The 8,671-nt window shown below is 44.1% G+C and overlaps 1 non-coding gene across 1 annotated transcript; it reads left to right on the top strand.

Moving 5' to 3' along the window:
- Positions 1–5,776: 5,776 nt before the first annotated feature.
- Positions 5,777–5,858, top strand: trnas-aga. Its single transcript has one exon. It is a non-coding gene; the product is annotated as a tRNA-Ser (tRNA).
- The last annotated feature ends 2,813 nt before the right edge of the window (positions 5,859–8,671 follow it).

Consider the following 8,671-nt stretch of genomic DNA (forward strand, 5'->3'; position numbering starts at 1 on the left):
CCCAAAATCTGCTCACAATCTTCTGTATTTCACCATGTCCAGGGATGAGGAGTCCTTTTTGTGGAGGGATTCCCGATGATGGTGAGTTTCGCTTTGGAGCAAAGATGGTTTGTCAGCAATTTCCTGCGGCTATTTATAATGATGGGAAAATTAGTGGTGGGGATTGGCTCTTCGACGAGCGGGGGGAAGTGCTGCCACTGACCAGAGTTAGTGAACGGAGGACTGGGGTAAAAGGAATCTATTCAAAAGCAGCACTTCTGCACAGTACATTCAAAAAATACTGCAAAATCTCGATGGGTCTGGCAGTAACTGTGAAAAGAGAAACGGAGATAATGTTATAAGTGTGTTGCATGTTTGATTAATAACTTGAGTCTGCTAAGATTAATCAACTGACTGGTCTTGTTTGTTGAGACGAAATTTCTGAACTGTGAGTGAAAACTCGTCCTGCATGACATCACTGAAAACGGAGCCAGCAGAATTCGAACTTACGGAGGGAAGCCCCAATGGATTCCTAATCCATCACCTGTATCACGCGGCCATGACTACACGCGTGCAATACTGTCTTAGTATGTCTTATGTAACGGAAAGTTCCAACCTGAAACACCAGGATTTGGCTTTTCCTGGTACCCCAGTATTCGCTGTCACACTCTGTTGCTTTGGAAAGGAGGAGGATGCTGGGGTGCCAAGAAAAGCCAAATCCTGGTGTTTCTTATTGGAACTTTCCATTACATAAGACATACTAAGACAGCATTGCGCGCGTGTAGTCATGGCCGCATCAATTTGAATTGCACACATATTGATGAGAGATAAAGTGGATGGGTAGAATCCATTTTCATGCGCAGAGAGGTGAATGGATCGCGAAAGGAAAACGCCTTTGCATTAGCGTGGCATGGTGGCACAGTGGTTAGCACTGCTATCTCCCAGCGCCAGGAAACCGGGTTCAATTCCCGCCTCAGGCAGCTAACTGTGTGGAGTTTTCCTGTTGTTTGCGTGTGTTTCCTCCCACAGTCCTAAGATGTGCAGGTCAGGCGAATTGGCCATGCTAAATTGCCCGCAGTGTTAGTTAAGGGGTAAATGTCGGGGTATGGGTGGGTTGTTCTTCGGCGGGGCGCTGGGGACTTGTTGGCCCAAAGGGCCTGTTTCCACACTGTAAGTAATGTAATTTGTCTAGCCCTATTCACTGCCAGTAGAATTACATTCATTGAAGTCTTCGTGAAAAAAATTCACCACTGGCAAATCTGATGTGCAAATTAGGCCTACTATTTTTAATCAGAGGTCAAAATATGAAAATGTTTCAAATACACGGAGCGGCACTGGAGAGTGCAGACCTACCTTCAGGGGCTTATTCTGCTCTGATGTACACCCGTGAGAAATTGGGACGAAAGTGCGTTGTCACAGCTGAAGGGATCAAACATTTAAGAAAATGATAAGGAGGATATTCATTCTTTCAGAGGGTAGCAAATCTGTGGGTTTCCTAACAACAGAGGGCTGTGAAGGCGAGGTGTATTGAAGGCTGTGATAGACAGACATGGAGCATCACGGAGATGAGGATAAAAACGGGGGTTGAGAATTAACCAAATCAGCCATGATCTCATTGAATTTTGTCGCAGACTTGATAGGCTAAATTGCTTCCATCTGCTCTCGTATCTTTGCCGTCATTTGGAAGATGCCGGACACCATTTTAAAAGAAGAAAATCTCAACTTTAGGGAGAGGTGGTTTCAGTCAAACTGAATCAAAATTATTTATTGAGAGAAAAATCACACTTGGCATTTTTCCAGATTTCTTTGCTAGTATGACTAGCAGAGTTGATCAAGGTCGTCGCATTGTACTTGGGTATGAAACAAACAAAGATTAGTGTCATAATCTTCATTTTCTTTATGTCAAAAGTCATGTCTTTCCTAATGGTCACACCAAAGGAGATGGTTTACAAGAAAAGACAGAGACTAAGTCAGCTGTAAACTAATCGAAATAAAATGTGGCTCGCGTTGTTCTCTGGGAAATATATGATTTATTGATTATTGTCATCCAAACTTTTTTTTAACCATTGAACCGTGAGTGGGAGATGGGAAACTAAGATCACCCGTAACTATTGCCAGCTTTTATCACTCACATGTACTGTTTGTTTCTTGTACGTAGGGGTTAGTGCGAGTGCACTTATAAACTCCACCTGCGGATGACTTCTTTCCTCACTGTTTCTCATTTCTACACAACACGTTTTGCATCCTTATCTCCTGAATCAAAGTAATATGCAACCATTGGATAAATGTCACTAATACCTTGGCATTTCACACGCCTCCGTTTGTCACCTTCCAATGTTAATTAATAATTTGCCGTGTTGCAATTGGACACAATAAGAGATAACAAAATACAGGGAGGTGTACCAGGTTTGCAAACGCACGTTATTGCAGCTAAAACGCAGGTTTCTGCCCAAAATACGATCACGGAAGCATGCACCGAATCGTCAGGAAGCACACAATAAGTCCAGTGCCAGAGGGCATGACAGGAACAGCACCAGAAAAACCACCAAAATACTTCTCTCGGATAATATTTTGGATGTACTTCTCAATGAGCACACGAGTTTTACATACGTTCCAACAGTAGTTACAACACAAGGAATTATCCAGTGCTGCAGACGGTCCAAGCCCCGGAAGCAGAAACACTCAATGCCCTACATACAACTACAAGAATATCTGCCCGTGGCGGACACGGGCTGGTTGAAGTTCATGATTGCAGCTCGCTTGTTGTCCGACTGTTTCTCTGATATAGTGTTTCGTGCAGTCCCTGCGTGGAATCTTGACAACCACATTTGTCCTGCACAAGATGGGCATTGGATATTGTTTTCTGGTGAGCTTTCCCTCAGCGAGGCTGTTGGTTTATGTGATGTCGTAAATCCGCGTGTTCAGAGGAGCCTGGCTATCAGTTTCCAGAAATTTATTTTAATAAAGGGAAGCATGGTGTTTCAATTGCTTTATGGCATATCCTAGTTGACAATTTAGTGTGCCAGACATCTGGGAATGCAGTTGTGGGATACATATTCTTGGCAAAGAATGTGTGTGGCCGTCAGTAATTGCCACGGCCAGCTGTCCCGAGTAGCAAAATGTACAGACAGCAAGCATCCTGGAGAACAGCAGAACAGTCATAGGACAATGCAATCAGAAAGCAGCCAGAGAATTTCAAGAAGGAGGGCACCCATCCATGGATTCCATCAATAAACACATTGATCAGGATCTAATTTGCAACACCAACAACCGGACCCAGCGGCAATGAAACTAAATCAATTCCAACTGCCACAGGACAGTAGGCTTCACAACAGGCTTCTGCAACCCTGAGGATGTTACCCAGAACTGTGAGGATCCCACTTCCCAGCACCGCAAAACATTCCAACAACATCTCCATGAAGCACACGAGCTTCGCATCTTTCTGCTCCAAAAGCACTCCGATTTTTCACAGCAGAGAATTGTACACTGACCTCCCGCGTGCAAGGTGAGGATGCCAAACCCAACAAAATCAATAATGGCAGTGAGAGCGAGGGCAACAATTTCCATTGTCATATGGACAGCCACAAACACTCTCTTTGAAAGGTACCTTTAAATATGAAAGTCTGTGCAGCAGTATAATCGGGGAACCAAGCAGCCTGCGCTGGGTATTTATATTTCAGACAATTTCCTTTGTTCACCGTTTTCAGTGAAAGTGAATGGATATTACTATTTCATTGCTGATATGAAACCAGATTCTGCAATTTATCTGCTCGCCGTTTTTGTTGTTGCAGTGGCGAAAAGGTTGGCAATCGCGATGAGAAATGTTTTTTGTATTTCTCTCACTTTCTTCATTACTGTCCTGGTGAAGGGGGCTGGTGATTGGTCCTCTCGATCAGATGGAGTCATCAGCGCATTGGTGACCGAATTTCATCACGAGTGCAATTGGTAAACTTCATTTTTCATGGGTTATTACTGTTCCGTTTTGTTTTATGTTTGTTGAGCACTTCCTGTGACTTGGCAATGCACTAAATCTCCAGTATGTCCTGAATTGCCTCGCTGCCATTTCTCTGAGCAGTTCATGACATAATCGGCTTGCACTGCAACAAAGGCAGCATGCATGCTTCGGTGTGTCTGGCAATGGTCCACCCTTTCTGGTTTGCTTCTGTTCCGCATGAAGATCTGTCAGTTTCTGGATTCGTTGGAGAGCTGAGGGGGGTAACATTATCTGTGTGGTATTATTCTTCAGCCAAACTCTTTGATGGCAAAGTTGGGAAGGTGCCAAACGAATGGTCATTGGCAGCAGAAGTCCAGAAAGACCTTTATCGCTGGGTCAGCTCGTCCCATCCACCCTCCAGAAATATAGGCAAACGCGCTGACTGCGTAACAGAGTGCATTTATTTGCAAATGGTCCATTAAAACTGGTGTCAGCTGCGGGAGCACATCAAAGTTGCCGAGCACGGAAAAAGACCGTTAATCTAACCTGTCCCTGCTGAACAGATAACCGAAATTAATTGAACCATATTTGCCAAAACGTGTTTCTTATCTCTCCGAACGCATCCTGTCTATATACCCGTTCGGATGCCATTGAACTTGCCTTAAATGTGGCAAATCATTCTGCACACACAAAAATGTCTGTGTGAACTCGCTGAGTTTCTGCATAACACCATGACCAAACTTTGGGCCAAAGTTGGAAACTGCGACTAGAATAGATGGCTCTGATTAGCCGCAATGCACAATGGGCGGAATGGCCTTTTCCCACCTTGTAAATCTTCGAAGACAAGTAGAAAATAATCTGCAACGAAAATGTTCAGAAAGGGTGTTTTATTTACACCAAATACGGTAGTACCTATCGCATTGTCTTGTTATTTACTTGTGAGGATTCGGTATTCTCAGCACCGTGGCCCAGATCGTATTCCCGCTCATGGAATGGTTGTATTGTTCAGCAAACATATCGATGTACCAGTACTTCTGCCGATTTTCCGATGCTGGCAGGTCATTGGTTTTGTCCAAAACATTATGAAGGTTAACATAAAACAAATAGCTGCAGGTGCTGGAAATCTGAGCCAAAAACGAAAATTGTTTGTGCAGCGGAGCATGACTGGCAACAGAAACGTCGACTCTCCTGCTCCTCGGATGCAGCCAGACCTGCTGTGCTTTTCCAGCATTACTCTGATCTAAAGTCAGGTTTCCAGCATCTGCAGTCCTCACTTTTGCCTAGTTTCTTCAGTGTCTCTGGTTCCCAATTCAAGAACTCCATCTCTAGCGGTTTCATGTTTGTACCTCTGTGCTGAGGAGTTGAAGAGTGAAGAAAAGTAACTCACCTCCTCCATCTCTGGGGTAATTAGGGACTGAACATGAATCGTGTCACATTGAAATATATCTACATGCGAATTAATCTCTGTCTTTTATTGGGAACCATCTCTTTCATTGTAACCATCAGGAAAGATCATTTCGTTCGCCAGAAAAAAGAAATGATCTGAAGCAAACCTTTGTTTGCTTCAGGTCCGAGAATACTCAGATCAATAGCTCCCTTGCTTACTTCTGCTGGTCATGTTCGCAAAGAGATATGGCAAATTGCCAAGTGTGATTTTCCTTTTAATACATAATTTTGACTCAGTTTGCCTGCAAATATCTTTTCCTACCTTTGTGCTTTTCTTCTTTTACATTGCTGTCTCGCACCTTACAAATGACAGCAAAGGTATGAAAGGAGATGGGAGCATTTAGCTCATCAAGTCAACGGTAGCTTTCAATGAGATCACGGCTGATTTGGTCAATGCTCAACCCACCGGAGCAGTCTGTAGTCATGGCCGAGTGGTGAAGGCGATGGATTAGAAATCTATTGGGGTTTCCCCACGTAGGTTTTAATCCTGCTGACTACGTTATGAATGCTATCCTGCTGGTACAGTTTTTGCTCAAAGTTCAGAAAAACTATTTTGTGAACCAGGCCGGTAATTTGATTCGACTTGGGAAACTCGAGTTCTTCATCAGAAATGTTCCATATTTAAAACATTATCTCTGTTTCTCTTTCCAGATACACTGCTCGAGACATCGGGTTTCTGCAGCTGTTATTGAACATCCTGAGCAGAAGTGCTGCTTTTCATTAGATTCCTTTAATCCTTGTCCACTGTTCTCTGACTCGGGTCAGTGGCAACACTTCCTCCTGCTCGTCAAAGTGCTCATTCCCCACCGCTCCCTCTCCATCATTAGAAACAACCGCAGGAAATCGCCACTTAACCATCATTGTTCCAAAGTGAAACTCATCAGCCTCGGGAATCTCTCCACCAAACGGGACTTCTCATCCCTGGACATGGTGCAAGCCAGAGGATTGTGAAGAGATACTGTGAAAATATTGTCAGTTGGCAGTTGAAAAAATGTTTAGGAAGCAAACCATATAATTTAGGCTCCAGCTTTGTAAATCTTGAGAAACTCTTTGGGAAATGGAATCAGAGGAGAATGAAGAAGTGTGAACTGTCGGACCGAGTAGAGGACGGGACATTGACTCTGATGTTCTCGGGACAGAAACTGATCTGAGACATTGAAATCATTCTCGCTCACGTCCGTGAGGATTGCAAACTTCATCTGGACTCTGGGACAATGAAAAACTCTGGAACACTCAAGACAAAATCCAAACATTTACTGGGATCACTCCAGTACGAGTACTATAGATGAGTCATTTTTTGCCCAGTGTGTGCAGGAGGGCTTCCTGACACAGTAAGTACACATGCCTTCAAGGGACGAAGCCACTCTCGATTTAGTACTGGGTAACGAGCCTGGCCAGGTTTTAGATTCGGAAGTAGGTGAGCACTTTGGAGACAGCGATCACAATTCTCTCAGGTTTACTTTCGTGATTGAAAGGGATAGGTGTACTCCACGGAGCAAGAGTTTCAGCTGTTGGAAGGGAAATTACGATGCAATGAGGTAAGATTTAGGAAGCGTAGAAAGGGGTAGGAAACTGCAGGGGATGAGCACATTAAAATGTGGAGCTTATTCAAGGAAAAGCTCCTGTGTGTCCCAGATAAGTATGTACCTGTCAGGCAGGGAGGAAGATATAGAACGCGTGAGCCGTGGTTTACTAAGGAAGTGGAATCCCTGGTCAAGAGGAACAAGAAGTCTTATGTTAGGACAAAATGTGAAAACTCAGTTCGAGCGATCGAGGGTTCCAACGATATCAGGAGACACCTAAGAAGAGAGCTGAGAAGAGCCAGGAGGAGACATGAGAAGTTGTTGGCAGATAGGTTCAGGGTTAACCCTAAGGCTTTCCATAGGTATGTCAGGAATAAAAGAATGACGAGAGTTAAATTTGGGACAATCAAGGATAATAGTGGGAAGTTGTGTGTGGAGTCAGAGGAGATAGGGGAAGCACTAAATAAATATTTTTCGACAGTGTTCGCTATAGAAAATGAAAATGTTGGCGAGGAAGATACAGAGCTACTTGCGTCTAGACGAGAAGAGATTGAGGTTCACAAGAAAGAGATATTAGAAATACTGCAGAGTGTGAAAATAGATAAGTCAGCTGGGCCGGGGATGGGAGCAATCTGATTTTGTTTAGCAAATGCACTGCAGGAAGGTACAAATCAAGCTGATGCTTACAACGGCTCGATTTGAGCCGCTAATTTCAGTGAAGTGGCGGCGCCAATAAAAGGTGTCACGCATCTCGTCTAATTCCACATCCTGAGCTCGAAATGACCAGAGGTTTCTCGCCGAGTTTCTGCAGGGTCTTGTTTGGACGACACCATGACACTTTTTCACTGGAGTGGATCATGAAATCGCGTCGTGACTGTGAATAAAACGATGGAAACTTCCAGCAGAGAAGGACGCGACCCTGAAGCAGGCAGCTGAGGACAAATGTTTCTCCTTTGCCAGTGAAAGGCACTGCTTCGCAAATTGGAAACTTCGAAGTGAAGCAATGTTGGTTAGTATCTTCGGGGCCAGTGGCGTAATGGATAACGCGTCTCACTTCGGATATGGAAGATTGTAGGTTTGAGTCCTACCTGGCTCGAGGGGGTTTGTTTTGCTTTAACCGTGGAATACGTTGACGCTCCCCTGTAAAGTTCTCTCGGGACATCGCCTCTGTGCTTCCGCATGAAAAGCTTGCATTTGTCCTATTGTCCATTTCAAATTCCAGCTCTCCACAACGGACACTTCCGTCAGTTTGGCGGTATCTTCTGGTGTGTCTCCCTCTGTGGGTGAAAATGAGCATGAGTTCCTCAAAAGAGTTACAATTCGTTACACTTCTGTCCCATTATTGTGCCATGTAAGAACATAGGATAACCTCATTGACATTTGACCTGGAAACATTAGAACACACGAGACTTTGGGCCAAAGTTCGAAACTTCGACCAGAATAGATGGCTCTCTGATTAGCCGCAATGCACACGGGCGGAATGGCCTTTTCCCACTTTGTAAATCTTCGAAGACAATTTGAAAAAAATCTGCAACGAAAATGTTCAGACAGGGTGTTTTATTTACACCAATAACGATAGTATCTATCGCATTGTCTTGTTATTTACTTGTGAGGATTCGGTATTCTCAGCACCGTGGCCCGGATCGTATTCCCGCTCATGGAATGGTTGTATTGTTCAGCAAACATATCGGTGTACCAGTACTTCTGCCGATTGTCCGATGCTCGCAGGTCATTGGTTTTGTCCAAAACATTATGAAGGTTAACATAAAACAAATAGCTGCAGGTGCTG

This window comes from Chiloscyllium plagiosum, unplaced genomic scaffold, assembly GCF_004010195.1.
Source record: "Chiloscyllium plagiosum isolate BGI_BamShark_2017 unplaced genomic scaffold, ASM401019v2 scaf_9482, whole genome shotgun sequence".
NCBI classification, from domain to species: Eukaryota; Metazoa; Chordata; class Chondrichthyes; order Orectolobiformes; family Hemiscylliidae; genus Chiloscyllium; species Chiloscyllium plagiosum.